This window comes from Mus caroli, chromosome 6 (genome assembly GCF_900094665.2).
Source record: "Mus caroli chromosome 6, CAROLI_EIJ_v1.1, whole genome shotgun sequence".
NCBI classification, from domain to species: Eukaryota; Metazoa; Chordata; class Mammalia; order Rodentia; family Muridae; genus Mus; species Mus caroli.
In genome coordinates this window covers 45,451,018-45,468,501 of record NC_034575.1, presented here as the reverse complement: position 1 = coordinate 45,468,501, position 17,484 = coordinate 45,451,018, and the positions used below count along the sequence as shown (strand labels likewise).

General features: G+C 44.2%; 1 pseudogene; it reads right to left on the bottom strand.

The window, feature by feature from the left end:
• LOC110295608 overlaps positions 1-17,067 on the bottom strand; it is a 195,082-nt pseudogene extending 178,015 nt beyond the window's left edge.
• Positions 17,068-17,484: the final 417 nt, after the last annotated feature.

The following is a 17,484-nucleotide window of genomic DNA, read 5'->3' as shown; positions in this document are numbered from 1 at the left end:
ACAGAGGGCAGCGGGGAAAATTAAGGCATAGCCCCATGCTTCATTTATGACAAAAAAACAAAGTCATGGCAGGACTGTGGATTAGAGGTGGCATCTCGGAGCTGCAGGCAAAGCCTAGGTACAGTTCTGAGATGGTCCGTCTGAGCGGGCACAGTCAGGCTGGCGAATCCAGACTTCAAACCCTTGGCTAAAGCATCACTCGTGGAAAGACTGAAGTCACCCACCAGCAGCACATCCAGGGTAGACAGAGCTGTGTGTGAGGGATTTCAGCCCTGAGCACATCACCTCTCTGTATGTGTAGTGATCACACGAGTCAACAAATGCCATCTGGGGCACATTTCTTACTTTATTACTAAGCTTGGGACTATCGACAAGAGAAAAAAGTAATTATGCTTGCCAGTCGTGAGTATCTGGTTTCTCCAGTGTGTAATTTCTACATGAGCCTCTAAAACATGCTCTATATAATGCCATTTCTTACATTGCCCCTGAATTTTGAGAATTCTGCAATTGAGCGATAGTGGAAAAAAAAAAAAGACTGGTTAAGAGGAGGCCCGGGAAGGGTGTAAGCCTTGTTTCCATTCATGGAAGTATAGATCAGCTAGGAGAAAAGCTGGCAGAAGGTTTATCCCTTTCCGCTAATCCTCTGCTCCCTCTGGGAACTGAGAATATGCTCCTATTCCTCTGTGAGGAGACAGAAAACTACGCCGCACACTACGAATGCATTTGACCAACTGTGACATTTTTTAAATAAGGTTTTAACTGGTTTTATTACACCAACTGTGTAATTTCAAAATGACTCTGTCATCTATTATATCTATTATAAACAAGTACTTTGTTTAACCAAGCCAATAATAACCTTCCCCGACAGAGACGGCTGGGGTTTGAGAGAACAGAGTTCCCTGATTGTTTAGATAAGGGGAAGGAGAGTCTTTGGCTAGGAAAAGCAAAGGAAGCATGGTTTGGAAAGAAAAAAAAAATTAAATGTGTCATGCTATTCCCAATAATTTGAATTTTCCCCTCTGCTGTGTGCAGGAAAGGCTCCTACTTGCTGAAGTCCACCTCACACCACTACCATCTTGGTTACAGCTTGCACAGTCTGTCCCTGGACTCTCAGCTTTCAAAGGCACAAAACAGCCAGGCTGTGTGAATGCCATCCCTGGTGCTTTGGAATGGACCATGCTACATTCTTCTCTGTGTATGACCTGAGGGAACTGTCAATCTCCAAATCCATCTAGATGCTAGGAATGACAGTTCCAGCCTCATGGCGTTGTGATAAAAGTTTGGTGACACTGTATGCCTGAGACATGGGGAGGAACTCTATAACTAAAAGCCTCCTTCTAATCTCCATGGGGCAACGCCATGCCGACTATGCCTCAGAATACGCAGTTGTCATAGAAGCTATAACCCAAGGGCTCCCAGACACCCAGCCCTCTCAGCTACAGCCTCCTCCAACGTGACCCCATTCTGTCTGAACTGACCAGACATCTGCAGTGGTGCCATGCTCACGCTTGTGGCTTCTTGACATCCTCTGTCTGCTTTTCTCCTGCCCCAGGGCATACTTTCAAGCTAAAGCTTACCTAATTTAGCTTCTGGGACAAAATGTCTACTTTTCGGGGAGTCTTAGAGGCTCTGTGGCTTTGCAAAGACTCTTAAGAAAGCTTGCAATCCAAGCCTCCCAGTGCACGGGTAACATTTGTGTATACACATGTGACTCCTACCTATGCCTCTTCCCCCAACATACACACAGTCAGGTACTCACACTTACACACTCACACAGCTCACTCTCACATATACAGACTCACACATACTCCCATGCTCTCAGCCTCTCTGTGTCTGTGTCTCTGTGTCTCTCTGTGACTCTGTCTCTCTGTCTCTTTCTCTTACACACACACACACACACACACACACACACACACACACCCCTCTAAGATTTAGAGTTCTGTGTAGATGTATTGGTTCTAGACTTTCTAGCACTCCCAGAAGGTAACTTAGTCTTTTAAGACCAGGTTAAGCATCTGGACGCGTCAGCAAACAAACATGCTGTCAAATAGCCTCTCTTTCAGTTTTACAGCCATATTATCCTGCATTAAAAAGCAATATGGATAAGATTTTTGATATTGGAAGATAAGTTGCACTCTGAGCGATGGCTGCTGCTTTCCTTTCCCATGGACCTTGGTTGTCCTTGTGACAGGGACTGCCACAGTTCTGCTGAGACACTCACACACGGTGGGAAAGATTCCTTGGAGCTTTTTCTGCAACACAGAGTAGAAGGATCTATTTAAAACAAACTGTCTTTAACTGCAACCAAGCTGGGGATCTAACCCTGCAGATTTCCAAGCCTGCTTGTGGGGGACAAGGCACAGACCCAAACGGAAAGCAGTGCAGAACCCTCGGGGAGAAGTAGACACAGTGGAGGCCAGTGCGCCAATTAGGGAAGAAGCGAAACAGATGACGCCTGACATGGGCTGGAGAAAGAGGAGAGGTTTCAAATACACATTGAATTCTGTTTTCTCCAAAGGTCAGCTTTAATCAAGTTCCCATGTAAATATTACCAATATAAACCAAGTAATGGAGGTTAAATGGCTGCGCTTGAGGTCACTGACTCTTGGTCAAGCTGGAAGATTTCACATGAAATGGACCAGTTGTAATATACCTGGAGGGCCTCATGCCCAGCCATGAAACTTGAGCCCCCTGCCTCCTCTAGCTGTCAGATGGAGTGTAGAGTGAAAGAAAGAGGGGGCAGGGCAAAAACCAGATGCATAGGGGCCCTGAGGATTTTCTAAACACATAGAGCTTAGACTCTCTGTGGCTGAGAGTTAATGGGCAGTCTCATGTATGTTTGATATATAGGTTAGTACTTCTTGTTTGTTGATGTCGTTATGAAGGGACACCTAACAGTCCTAAGAGGATTCCCCCCTCCTTGGTTCTACGGGTCTTTGATGCATTCTTTGCAGAAGTGCTGCAAGATATTGCTTTAGAGGCAGAGCCTCTGTGCCCAACTGGAGGAGAGCTAGGTCTGCAGGGCTCTATTCCTAATGTATAGGGGAGGAAACTGAGGTAGAAAGGTCAGATAATTTGCTTAAGGCTGCAGGGTTGTAGGATGGGACTTGAATTCAGATCTGACATCAGTCCGTGTCTTTAAGCACACAATTCAAATCATTTCCCTAACTGGCATCCTCAAACTGGTATCTTCTCACACCGGGTTAATCTCAGTTGTTTTCAACTGGCTTCTAAGTAAATGCAGCTTGCCATCTAAATGTCAGAGTTGCTTCTTTGGAAGATGGTCTTCTAATCAGAGATGTGGACAGTTTCCCACATATTTTAAGCCTAGAGATAAACCCATGTGCAGAGCACACACACACCATGGAGAGTGGGAAGGATGTTGGGCTAGCTCCTAAGAGTAGCAAGAGAGCCTTACAGCAGTTACTGCTTACTAGTTCTAGGAGCCTCACTGCTGCCCCAGAAACTGCCTTGCTCGCTCTTGAACCAACTGCATGATGGGACAGAGTGAGACTCAGGCAGTGTTTGCTTTGATGCCTTCTTCTCTGCTTCCACAGGAAATGGCCTGAGAACCCAAAACTTCTGAAATGCTCTGCCTGTCATCTTTATGGGAACACCAGACCATAAAATGCAGAGAGATGTGTGCAGATAACTGTGTTATCATTTTCAAGGCAAAAAGGCTTAGTAGGGCAGAACCATGACACTGATATACAAAAGCACAAGCCTAAAGAAGCTGTGCTCATCCAGTTCCACTTTCCTGGGACTGTGGATGGAAAACACGCTCTTCACTAGGGAGAAAAGTTGATGGTGTCCCCGGGAAGTCTTGTGCCTTCAGATCTTCTGGAGCAGTTGTCTCTAAACTTCAATTCTGCACAGGCAGTGTTTGCATGCCTGAATAACTCAACACCAGAAGTGAGAGCAGTTCATGACTCATATGTGTCCTGCACGCATCAGGGACTAAGGATGAGCAATCATGTGTGCAATGTACAGGGGATAGAGACCTAAGCAGGTCCTGGTGTGATGTTTTGGGAAAATGGTTGGAAGGATGCCCTGGGTAAGAACTGAAGGTGGACCAGTGACTCAGAGGAAAACAGAGTAGAGAATAACTCAGAGTGAGATGAGAGGATCTCCGTGGACTGGTGAGGTGACTCAGTGTGCTACAATGATTGCCAGCAAGCCTGACAACTTGAGTTAGAGTCCCCAAGACCCCAAGATTCACACTGTAGAATAATAGAACACATACCTGCAAGTTATTGTCTGACCTCCACATGAAAGTCAGATGTATATTGCACCTGTGTATGTGCACACTCACACAAAATAAGTAGGCAAATGCAAAAATGAAGGAACTTCCTTTGTGGAAGGTGGAGGAATTTGCTTTACCCCTCTGACTCTCAAACCACAAGTGAATAATAAATGAAAATGGCCTGGTCAGGCACGGTGGCCTAAGTGGGAGGCAGGACTGTTGCTATGAATTTGGGACTACCCTGAAGTATAGATTGAGACTCTTGCTTCACAAAACAAAACCAGAAAACCCAAAATAGCTCAGAGAAGCAGCATGAGGGGCTAAAGTTAGACAGCTGGCAGCTGTTCCTGTAGAAGACTGATCTATACAGACTCTTTAGTTCTGGTTCAAATTACAGTCAAAGATGAGAGATGGCAATGTGAGATCTTTTTAGGAGAAGAGACAGAAGAGAATGACACCAAAATCCCACAGGATTGTCCTTAATTATTAGCTTCTGTGAGCTTTGCTAAGTCACTTCACACTCCTCCTTCATAAAATTTATTTTCCTCCTCTGTAAAAACTGGTACACTGATCCAGAAAATACCTACGGTTATCAAATGCCCTGTAGTAATGATTAATATCACATATTTCATTCTCAAGGTGCCTTGGTTTAGAGCACATGTTATGTGGTTGCCTCTCTCACAACAGTTACCATAACAATCTGACGTGAGATCAGCTAATGCTGTCTTTCTCAGTACTTTGTAGAGACAGAAAGAGCCAAAAACAACCAGCTCCTTTTCTTTAAGAAAACAATAGCAAAAATAGCTCTAATTTCTTGAGTTGACCACACATTTGGTCTTCTCCCTGGGTGCTTTACAGTATTATCTGATGCAACATGCACAAACATTCTTAAGTTAGAGACTGCTCTTATACCACTGGGAGCACCAAGTTTCAAGAGGAGAAGAGCGTGTGGCCTGTTTAGATCTGAACACAGATCTCGAGATCTTGAAATCACTTTTCAGCTTCCTGTGATGCTGTGGTTTGGATAACACATTTTATCAACAGTCAGAGCACAAGCCCACCAAGAGCATGGTCTGGTTTTAGCCATGGTCTGTTTCTTGTTTTTTGTTTTTTGTTTTTTGTTTTTTGTTTTTCTTGGCTGAGAAAGCATTAGCCCTATAAATCCTAAACCACATGACACTGGTGCATTCAGATGAAATACCTTCCAAACTTGAGACGATTTTCCACCAGCAACTTTTTCTTTCTTTCCTACAAAAAAACTCTAGACACGTGGACCACCATTGTCTCTGGCACTCTAAAGGTTAATATTTACTACAAAAGGCAGACCTAGAGATTATTGGGACATCATGATTCTGATTAAATCACAAGGGTGCTGTTACCCAGCACAGCAGCCGGCTCAGGGATAAAAGCCGTCCAGCACTCTGAGGTCACACTCAGAACACAGGAAGGGCTGGAACAAAGTGAAGGATCTGAGTGCAAGGCATAAACAACTAAGCAGGGTTGCAAAGGAGACCAGAAAGGAGCTGTCTGGGATCTGCTTCTGCTTTTGTGACTTTCAGGGCAAGGCTTGAGGCCTCTTAGATTTTCAAAGAAAAGTAACCAGAAAGGAAAGAAGAACAGCCGGACACAGCAAGGACATCAGTTGGATCAGACTGTCACCAAGCACTGGGCATGAACCGGTGGGGTGGTCAGGCACTGTGGACAAGTGCCGTTCATTTAATTGTTTTTTTTTTTCTTAAACATTTTTCTCCTCCTCATCCTCTCCCTTCTCCTCTTCTTCCTCCTCCTCTTCCTTCTCCCTCCTCCTCTTCCTCTTCTTCCTTCTTCGTCCTCAGCCATGCTATCCTAGTGGATATTAGCTGCAAACATTGCCGCCTTTTTATCTGGGACAAGCTCACAAGTAGTCTGGGGTAACGCTGAGTTGTCTTTGGATTCCTGCTAACGTTTACTTTGGTTATTATGCAAGTTTGGGAGGACGGAAGCGCTATGTCGAGAAGGCTGCGTGTTTATACAAGATGAAGAAAGAGAAAGGCTCCTGGAGGGCTCTGAGGACAAGGGAATCCCGTTTCCTCACTCAGGATAAGGATGAAAATGCTATGAGCTTCTGGTTTACCCCAGTGCTAGTTAGCACTTGCTGAAACGTTTGGGCTCTGAGATATCACTATGCAAGGGCTACCATAGATTTTTAAAACAGTGTTTTTTTGCATGGGATGGATCTCGTTGTGAGACACAGCATGGCTTCTGTGTTAGGAATGTCTCTTTATACTCACAGCCCAATGTCCCCTGCCAGGTGTACCCTTGTGGATATCAAAGCTAGACTCCCCAGAAGCTATCCGAGGTGCACAGCTCCAGATCCTTCTAGAGCTGAGAGTTAGGGTATCCTTCAGCTGGGGAGGAGGCCCATTCTCTGGCTTCCTGGATGCTGTCCTTTCTGTCTCTCAGTAAATCACTTTGAACTTGGAGAACACAGGAGGGACAGAGTACACCCAGGTGTCCCAAGTCATTAAGCACACTGGCTCCTCTGGGGGGCCCACTAGACTCCCTGAGCTTTGACAGCAGTGAAATGTGACAAGAAAGTAAATATTCTTGTGCCCCACTTAACCAGAGGTCAGATGTCCCTCAACCTCAGCCTTCTGGAATTCAGCTTGAGCAGCAGGAAGGAAGCAGAGCAGGCTGGAAACAGCGGAAACCCCAGTCACAAGACGGTGCACTCTAACGATGTCTAATTGACTCTTAATTAACGCACACTCCTAATGAGCCCACTTATTTAGTCACTTGGGCCACAGCGAATTAAAAGCAGAAAATTGAGGGGGCCAAGGAAAAAGGAAAGAGAGATTAGTGGTAATCACACCAAAGGCCGTAGGAAATGAAGACAAACAGCTTGACATCAAAGAAAGAGATAAAAAGCAAGCTTTCAGAAATGGGTCCCAGAATTAGCAAGGCCAGCAATCCTCAGCATCTGTAATGGGTCAAACATCATTGCACATCTGGAAAGCCTGAGGGGCATCACCGCCACAGTGAAGACACAGTTCCTGCCCTAAAAGCCAAGACAACGTGCACGCAGGGGTTGAAGTGTGGCCAAGTCCCCACCTTCCGAGTCCCACGGTTCTTCCCCCATGGAATGATTTACTCTGGAAGCTTGTTGAGAACAGCAGGCATCCTCACAAGGCTCCACTCACTGCAATGCTGACTCAGAACTATGTTCTGAGAACTGGTAACCCCTTCGCTGTGCTGGGAGTCCTAACTTAGGCAATCAACTCAGCGCACTGGGCCTTGACTCATTTTAAAATAAAACATTCAAGCTGTTCATTTTTTCTGTTCTTCAACTATTTCCTGGTCCACTAAAGCTTCTTTTGACTGTTGGCACTGATTAGGTCCTGCCAGGTCTTCTGCTTTGTGGAGTGGCATCCTCATGGGAACAAAAGAGCAGGCAGAGCTGAGCCAGGTCAGTCAGCACCTCTCCTTTCTCTTAGTTATCTAGTCTATCACAGACAATGGGCTAGCCCCAGAAAGTGGGCATTTCTATTTGCTTATAAAATATCCAAGTGCTAATAAGCAGATATATGGTTTAGATCAGAAAACACAAAAGATGCAGGTTATCTAATTTTGCTTTTCTTTCTTTCTTTTTTTTTTTTTAAAGAAAGATGATCTCACTTTTAAGAACACTGGTATAAGGCTTAGGATAAATTCAATTCCATGTATTTTAGAATGTAAACTATTTGGGGGATAAATTTACTTCATTGTAAATTCTTAAGGCTCAGTATAATGTCTGGCTTATGGTCCAGAACTGTTTCCAGATGAATAAAAGAATAATTGAATGAATGAATGAATGAATGTCTTAGGATTTGAAATAGCTAAATTTTGGGTTTTTCAGGATGTTTATCTATGCAGAATCTCTGTTTCTTTCATGATGGTTGGCAGTTACAGTACACAGACTGAAGGAAATAGGGGGGTGAAATAGAAAAATAGCATTCATATTCGTAGAAAGCACCTGTTAGGATTTAGGGAGCATGTTTAATATTTATGAAACTCAGAAAACCTTCTGGGCAAGACAGTGACTCACAGCTCGTGAAGAGGTAAACTCATGTGCCAGTCTGTAACAGGTATGTGTTAAGTACCATATGTGTTCTTGACGTTGTATGTGTGTAAAACATTGTTTAGGAGTCAGGAGTCATTTTCTTTCCCACGGATATTCTTTGTCTGATGCAATGAATTCAACCAATTTCTTTCTTTTTCCTTTCTATAGGAAAGAAATGCTCTTAAAACTAATATATACTAGGTCTTTCTTTACAAAAACTTTAAAATTATGTTGACTCCACACAATGTAATCTGTGGCTTAGGTCCCATGAAGAGTCACTTTGCCAAGTGACAAGCACGTATTCCTTTTGTTTCTTGTTCGCTGACCAAACCTCTGCTCCTGGGGTGTGCACAGCCATATTGGTATGCCATGTGCATCAGGGAGCACAGAAGTCATTTGGGAGCTAAAAGTAAGAGTTATCTGCAAACAGACACAGTAGAACTATCTTGGAAGCTATGGAGTAGGGGGGCAGATGTTTTACTTAGTCCATTGGTTCTCAAGCTTGCTGGTCTTGGGATCTCTTCACATTCTTAACAGTTTGTGATGACCAGGCTATGCTTATAAACATTATATTGTATATAAAATGTTCTAGATACAAAGATGTAGATTGTATTGGTCATAAAGATGATGAAAACATCGTCTGACTTCTTGTTTCCAGAAAAACTACACTGTACATGAGTTGAGACTGACATTTGAGCATTGTTATAAAGGTATTTTTAATATATAAATCCTGGAAGGGACTCAGAGCCCCTGCACAGCACCGTGAACCACTGATGTCACTCATTCCAGAGACAAAACAGTCATCCACACTAGTCTTCAGAGGGGTCAACCAAGACAGAGTAGTGACACTTGGCTGGTGGAGGCTGAAGAATCTCATGTGGACAGTGTCTGCCTCAGTGACAACTCCAGCCTGCATTGCAACAAGCATGCACGTGAAGAGCCAGTGTGCAGGACACGGTATTTAGAGAGTGGCCTTTTCACCTCTGAAATACTTGAAAGTGGTGACCTTCTCTTCCTGAAATGACCTTTGACCCACAGACCAATGTCCCAGTGCTTTCTTCATGGTGTCTGCCTCTGGAAGTCATTAGCTTCTGGGTGTAGTGAAGAATTTGGGGCTCAGTTGCTTCAAAGTTGCCTCAAAGCCTAGTCCTCAAAAATTCATGAACTGTGTCAGACACAGCACAAAATGCATATCCACTGAGGAAATGCTTGACTTGATAATATTTAAGTTTGAATTCAGTTAACTTTATAAATGCTCATTGAATGGATGAAAACTAAAGCCCAACATTGATTTATGACTAGCTTTAGGCTTAGAGAAGCAGATCTTGTCTTAGGGCAGGATGGAAATTCTTTCTTCTTTCCAGTAGAGAGGGGCACTGGGTGGGCTCACTCCTCATAGACAGTTTTTCTGAGATTGGTACAATGGCCAGGGGCAGAGCTAGCTATCAGATGCAGGAAAGGCAGGATGCCTTAAAAGTAAAGAAAACTTAAATTTCAAATGATTAACACAAGCATTAGTCTTCATTTTTACATGCTGCAAAGCCAGTTTTAAATGCATATATAAGAATATGTATGTGAAATTCATAACATTTTACAGGTTTGTTTTCTCCTTTCTTTTCCTTTTATTTCCTCCCTCCCTCCCTTACTTTCTCCTTTCCATTTTCCTTCTGTTTTTTATTTGCTTAAAAAAAAAAGAGTTTCACCATCTATGCAAGGTTAGCCTTGAACTCATGAACCTCCTGTCTCAGAGTACTAAACACTGTGGTTACTCCATATCCTTGCCTACGATATTGTTTCACAGCTCCTATGAGTCCAAGGATAAAGTCTGGGACATCACCAGCTCCTGTCAGACTTCCTTGAACAAGAGTCTAAAAGAGAGAGTCAAACAAGAGGTGCCATCAGAAGTAAGAATTTGTTGAGTTACATGTGGCAGATTTTAAGGTTGTTCTTATGAGTCCCATTTACAGATAAGAATATGGAGAACCAGAGAGAAAAGGAACTCACTGGGTTATAGTGCTAATTATGACTTAGTATTTTTTTTAACCTTTTAGGTTTCTTTTTATGGGTCCAACACTCTACATGGCCAAATCTAATGTTGTCGCTAAAGCTGCTATGAGGAACTGCAGGCCCAGCAGAAGGCACAGCCACTGAAGGCCACTGTCATGGCTGAGGCAATCACCAGCATCTTGTATGGGGAAGGATAGAGGGAGCTGAGAGGTGAACAGAGACTACTGGCTTTGGAAATAGATCCATACAGCCTCTAGCCCTGCAAAGGGCATCCTTTATCACCCACAGCAAGCCCAAGGGCATTAAGAACCTTACCGTGATCTCTTTGGTATTTACAAGATCCCTAAAAGGTAACACAGCCACTCAGCTCCCATTGCTATCGCTGTGGTTCTGAGTGGCTGGGACAAAGCCTGCTGGAGGGAGAATCTGCCCCACTTCAGATGCTCATGCTGGCTCTGACACATGCTGCACACAAGGCAGCTTCCCACTGTCCATCCATTTCCCATTTTCCTCATTTGGTTAAACCACACACTCAGTACTGGGAGCTTCCATTTTTTTCCTCATCTTGAACATCACGTACTGTTCCAGCCCACAGCCAGCCACCCAGGAAGGAAGCACGGTGTTCCTGGTCAGCCACATGGCCGCACTGTTGAAAAGCTCTGTAAGTCATGTTATCTGGACCCCATTAAAAAAGATCTATGAGAACTTGAGACGCACAGTGTGGTTGGTTTCTTCCTTATCTCTGGTCTGCTTACCTCATAATAAATGTGAAGAGAAAAACGGGGAAGGCAAAAGAGGGCATGTAAGGACACCAGTGGGGTTGGTGACCAAGCAGAGACCTCTTCTCTTATCTCCATCAAGATTTTCTAAACTCAGTTATAACATAGCAGCTCCATATGCCAGACTTCACTCCAGTTGGGACCGACTGGGAATCTAAACTTGTCTGTCCTTTACTGTAATCAACTTGCTATTCAAAATAGAATCACATGCTTATCATTTTTAATATTACTTGAAACATTTTTATTTTCCTTTCTTAAACTCCAATAACATCAATTATTTTGGCGTTTATATGCAGACATGAAAAAGCTGTTGCTGTAAATGTGTCTTTCTTGGGGAAAGAAAAGAAACACACACAGCATGTTCTAGATCTTGTGTTTATACTTTCTTGAGGTGTCTTATTCCCTCCCCCAAATCTGTGCTTTAAGCCAGCTGTTTACCCTGATTTATACTGAGAGAACTAAGAAATTCTAATGAAACAGGTAAAAACATTTATAACAAAGGCTGTGATTTGCTGGGGTCTCTTCCACCTAAGAGGCAGTGTTTTTGCATTTTGTGGTCAAAATGGTTAATGAGGTATAAAGGTCAAGAGAAACTTAAGTTGTCCGTGGCATAGGAAGAAGTATTTTTCTTTTTCTTGCTGTCCTAGGAAGTTTAAAAAAATACTCCCTATTCTAGACAGCTGGAATCTTTGATGGTGTGCATGTGCGTGCCTGCAGCTGTGCGTGCGTGCCTACCTGTGCATATGCATATGGACTTATGAGTGGAAAGAAGGGATCATTTGCCTCACATAACAGCTCACTCTGCACACTTGCGTCTGTGAGACCTGATCTCTCTTCATCTCTGCTTTGGCTGTTCAGTGCTGCTCTCTCCTGAGCCTTGGGATGGGTTTGGTTTTTTAAGAACCCTGCACAACACTTTGGGCTGCAAGTCACTCCGTCTTCTTGTCAGCTATTTTTCTTTGGGTTCCTTTGTGTCTTTAGCTTCTTGATTGTTGCTGGCAGTCTCCAAGAGTGCAGAAGAAGATGTAGTTTTAGCCTGGGCTTTTCTATCTGCCTTCACTCCAGTTCATTTGAACTTCACTGTAACCTCATGATGCAGATTCTGTTAATGTTCCCATTTTATAGGGGGTGGGGGTGGGGGGAACTGACCCTTAAGGAAGCAAAGTGACTTGTCCAAGGAAATACAATGTATATAAGGAGTAATAAGATTACAAAGCAGTTGCTTATAATCAAACATGTTCCCTATGTTACCCCTCTGTCCTTATAGTGATTTGGAGGTAGGGCTGAGATATGACTTAAGGGGAGCCTGAAGTGGGGCTTCTGCATTAGAATTGACTTTTCTTAGTTTGGCCATGCATGTATCACTGTGGAAAAGACACAGGGCTGAATATTTTGAGTCTCTTATAATATGTGTATTCTACTTCAATTATATTAAAATACCAAACAAGGAATAAACAAATGTGAAGACGAAGCACAAGTGTACAACTAACAATTATCTGACTATCAATCTGCCTGGTGCTCAGTAGGTAGGAATCCACTGCAGACAACACCTCTAACTCAAGGAACTCAGCTCAGATCGAGTGGTGGAAAGAGCACCCTGGAGTCAGACTGTCTGGACTTGTGGCTGCCACAGAGTGAGTGTGGGGAAGTCACATGATCTCCGCCATGTTTTAATGTGTTCATCTATAAACAGGGCTGGTTTAGTCCCTTGCTGAGCTAGGCTAACCCATATAAGGATTTGAGCATGAACAAAGTCTCTTGGTACCATGGAAAGTTTGGTAATTAGGCATACTTATTGGTACAGGCTGGGTAGGCAGCACCATGGGCAGATGGCAACCATGATCCTGTTCTCCCAAACTAACCATAGGCGTTAAAAGCAGCTTTTGTTAACAGGCTCAGGTATATCCCTTTTCCTGGTAAAAAGCCCTTTCCAAACAAATCGTATGACCAGATGTGTTAGCCAACTGACACTAATAAATCCACCAGCTATCCTTGGCTCAGAGGGTGCAGACAATCATAAGAGTACTTCCTTGTCTTTGGTGTAAATCTTGTGTTCCATAAGTACAATTCTGAAGTGAAAATGAGCAAGCTTCTATCACTCCCTGGAGTTTATGACAAAGGTGAATTCCAGGGAGACGCAAGGGAGGAGAGGAAGAAGTTAAAAGTCTTGGGTAATATGACAGGCACTGCGTCTTCCCATTGGCCTGATGTGCTGTAAATTCATGGCGTCTAAATCTTGGTTGCATGCTCCACCATACAGAGCTAGCCTGCAGTGCTTCCAGGATGCCTGCTCTGAGTCCCTCCACTATGCGCACCTATGCAGGATAGCCTACCCTTCCTCACAAAGGCTCATTCTAATTGTGCCAATGGTCAGCTGGGCTTGCCATGATTCTGTCAAAGCAGACAAATTAAACATGTCGGGTGACATGTGGGGAAAAAAGGCTTCCTGATTTATTGTGGAACTTTTACGGATAAGAGTTATTTCTTTTGGCTGGATACCTACTCTCTCGGTCTTGATCACATTTCAAGGGTCCACAGCCGTTCCTCTCCAATACTCTGGGTGCTGAGATGTTTGCGTGCTTGTGTCCCTCTGCCTGTTTACACATCTGGGTACAGTTGCAAAGTGAGTGGCTACAAAGTGTTGATTAGATCAGAATTAAGGGGGAGATTTCAACCTTCACTCAAACTACCTCAGCTGAAGAAAAGACTCAGCATTACATTGTTATTATATATATATATATTATATATATTGCATTTAGAGGTGCACAAAGAAAGCTCTGTCCCATCCTACTTGTGCATATAAATGGGATGCAGTTGTATCTTTTTCTCTTGAATGATTTTCTGTTTGTGTGTGTGTGTGAGTGTGTGTGTGTGTGCACCTAGTGGTACAGAAAGGTCAAATTTGGGGTGATTCTTCTCCCTCTAGCTTTTCAGATGTCACAACCAGATGAAGGATAATTTAAGAAGCCCCAAGCTGGGTGATGGGTCTTGCAGAGCCGTCCGTTGGTTGGACCTGGGCGAAAGCTTAGACCAAGCAAAGTAATTTACGACCCAAGGCGAGCTCAGCTCCCTGCAGGCAGCACAGCCTAAGTTCTCCAAAGAACTCCTGGTTTATGAGAGAGAACTGTAAGGCTGGAGACAGGATAAGTTATGGCTTTCCAGTGGCCTCCCCTCTCCCCCATTCCTGGTGATATTTATTATTTGTAGGCAGGGATGAGAGGGTTCACTTTGCCAACTTTTGAACCCTCGCCAAATTCATGGTTCTGAGCTTGACGCCTGCCATCTCTGAACCTCTCCGCTCTGGAGTTCCTGTTTCCTCAAGCATTGTGCAGCTTCTTATCTGGAAATAGGAAGAAAACTACAAGCTTCGCTTTTAAAGATGGAAACAATTCCTTAAACATCAAATAGGTTTCCTCTTCTTGAGATTGCAAAGTATTTTGATGAGTTGAATATAAATTAATTGAGAACATAAGCTCTGAATTCCCCCAGTTTATACACCAAGTTCACGGCTGAATTGTGCTTACATTTTATTAGCTTTAAAGTTGATAAGAAATCACGGGATGAGAGAAGGGCCCTAACACATTTGTTCTTTTTTATTTCTATTCCCCCTTTTCCTCCTTTAATATAAAATGGGCTTCAGCAGAGTGTACAAGGCTGGAAAGAGGAAGAAGGAGCAGGAGGCATTCCTGTGAAGAGTTTTGCCAAGAAAGAACTCTGTATTAGGAAACAGGGTGTTTTGGCTAAAGATTTAAATTCTTGATTTAATGACTGTAACCTTAGGAGGTCGACATAACTTTGAAATCTGCATGGCTGACTCTGCACCACACTGGAGCAGGCTCATCTCCTTCACACCTGCAGCTCATTTGGCATGTCCTTCCCAAACTTTAAGCCCTGTCCTTAGGAACCCTGTGAGCTTATTTGGGTCTAGTACTTTCTATGGCAAATTGCCTCTTGTCCTTTGAAAGTGTGCCCTGTGCATATGGAGACAGCTGTGCAAGGCAGCCTGGGGTGAAGTGGAGATGGCTGCAAACATTTTGATGTGCTGGTGAGGGACGTACGAGGTTGACTGGGAGAGGGATAGTTTTGAGGGATAAGAGAGTGTGCCATATGGTATTGATCAAGAAATGTCTGCCGAATGAAGCTCTTAGAATCTGGGCCATCAGTGTTCATCAGGGGCCCCCCAATGTCATTCTTCTGTATATAGTGTGTAGCTGGGAGGAGTTGGTCACACGTTCACATACTAAGCAGAGCCACAGGTAGAGCGGAACATTTCATTGTCTTGCCATTATTTCCCCAACATACTTGGGAAGATGACTCAAGATGTTCTATGGGCTTGCTATTACCTCACCGGAATAAAGATGGTTTTAGAATGGCCATCCTATTCAGGAGTTGAATGTGGATGGAGTGAGAAAGTCTATGGGACTCAGGGATATTGGGTTCAAAGTAGGTACCCATAAGGGGCACCATGCATGGAACAAAAAGTGCTTGGAGCCTTAGATCCAGATGCCCTGGGGCAATAGGTGTGGTCGGCATTCCATCAGCAAGCAGCTTCAAACCTGCTCTCTACTCATTTGGGGAGAGGAAAACCCAATTCTGTGATGACAGAATGTGCCAAGAAGAGACTGACCAAAAAAAATCCCTCTGCGCAGCTGTGGCCCCGCGGTCCTGCTGCCAGCTGGGATTATCCAAAGTGGGTGTCCACAGAGAACACGGGCATTCTCTCCCACCGCAGAACGTCAAACCTCCCTATTTGACTGTTTGAAAAGCTGCAGAGAATTAAAACATAGGCTCTTTGGGAGGGGGTGGAGAAGGTCCTTTGGGGGCCCTTTATTTGGTTTGGTCTCTATCTCCCTGCCTGGAATGTAGCAAAACCCAGGAGAAGTAAGTATGCAAAGAACAGGCCTTGCAAGAACTGAAACCCTCCTGCCAAAGTGAAGGGCAAGGAGGGCTTGGTTTTTTTTTTTCTGCTCTGGTTTTATAATCATTTCTGTCATAGTGGCAAAGAAAGCTCCCCCCTCCCACTTGAATTCAGCACATGGAGTCCTTTCTTCCTTGTTCCTTCCTTACATCATAGGGCCCAGTCCTTCAGCTCGGGTATTTTTGAGCAGCTAATGTTAAACACAGATGAACTCTGCCACTTGAATGAGATGCCTGTGTCTCTTGTGTGGTGAAAGTGCCACTCACACGAGGGAGGAGATGATTGCACATGGTGACTGCTGGGTCAAAGTGGTTGGAATGGGGTAGGGGTAGGGGAGAAGCATGACTTTCCATGCTTTGGAAAGTTCAAGAGTGGGTGTGAAGAGGGAGGAGGGACACCAAGTGTTGCTGTGTTGACCACTGGGCCTGAGGACATTGATGTTAGCCAGGGTCCTGGGAAAATGAAGGGAGTGAGATGTGTCTTATCTGATGACCTGATTCTCTCTCTGTCTGTCTTACACACACACACACACACACACACACACACACACACACACACACACACACACAGTGTCCTCCTAGCTCAGATTATATACAGTCCCAGAACTATAACAAGTATAACTTTTAACTTTGTATTAAGATTCGTTTTTTTGGTGGAGGTTTCAGGGCACTGTGTTTCCTTATTTGTTCTTCAGTCTGCCATAGTTTAATGAGTTCACGATTCTTTGCCTTGGCATTCACTTCTGAGTTGGTTTTGAAACGATTCCTTGATTATTGTACCAGCTGGCAAGACGACTGACCTCTCCATTCCTTTGGGGAGTGACTCTGCCAACAGGGGACAGGTTCCATTCTATTCCAATGTGTGTGGCTGTGTGTGTCCATGTAGAAACACAAAAGATGCCTCCACCTACTAATAGAGCATTTCCATATTTGTCATGGAAACGAAGTGTCCTCTTCTGATGGCTCGGCCTTGCCACCACTTGCTGAATGCTTCGAACTTGGAGACGGCTTAGTGCCGTTAGTTTTTTGGCCAAGGGCAACATCTCGGAGATGAAGATGGAACTGCGGAGACTACTCTGCTGCCTTGGGGTGAATTCCTGTATTAAGATTCCTAATGAGCTGTCTTACCTTGGTCTTGAATTATCTCAGAAAAACCCAGTGAGGAGAGACTGAAGCAAAGGAAAACAACCATAACTCTAGATGTCATGAAAGAGCTAGTTTAAAGAAAGGGTTCCCACAGGGCCCAAGCCCCTGGCTCCTGTGGAGGAGCAGGGCTCTCTCTGAGACCTTGCTCCTCAGCCCCTTCCTGCCTCGGCTCCTGCTGGGCTGCAGCACACTAGGTACCATGGTGATGGTGACCATGCTGTAGGAAGAGGGAGCCTTTCCTCTCTCACAGATAGGGTTTAAAGATGCATCAGCGAACCCCATGAGGTGTAGCCAGTGTTCCAGACACTGGGTCC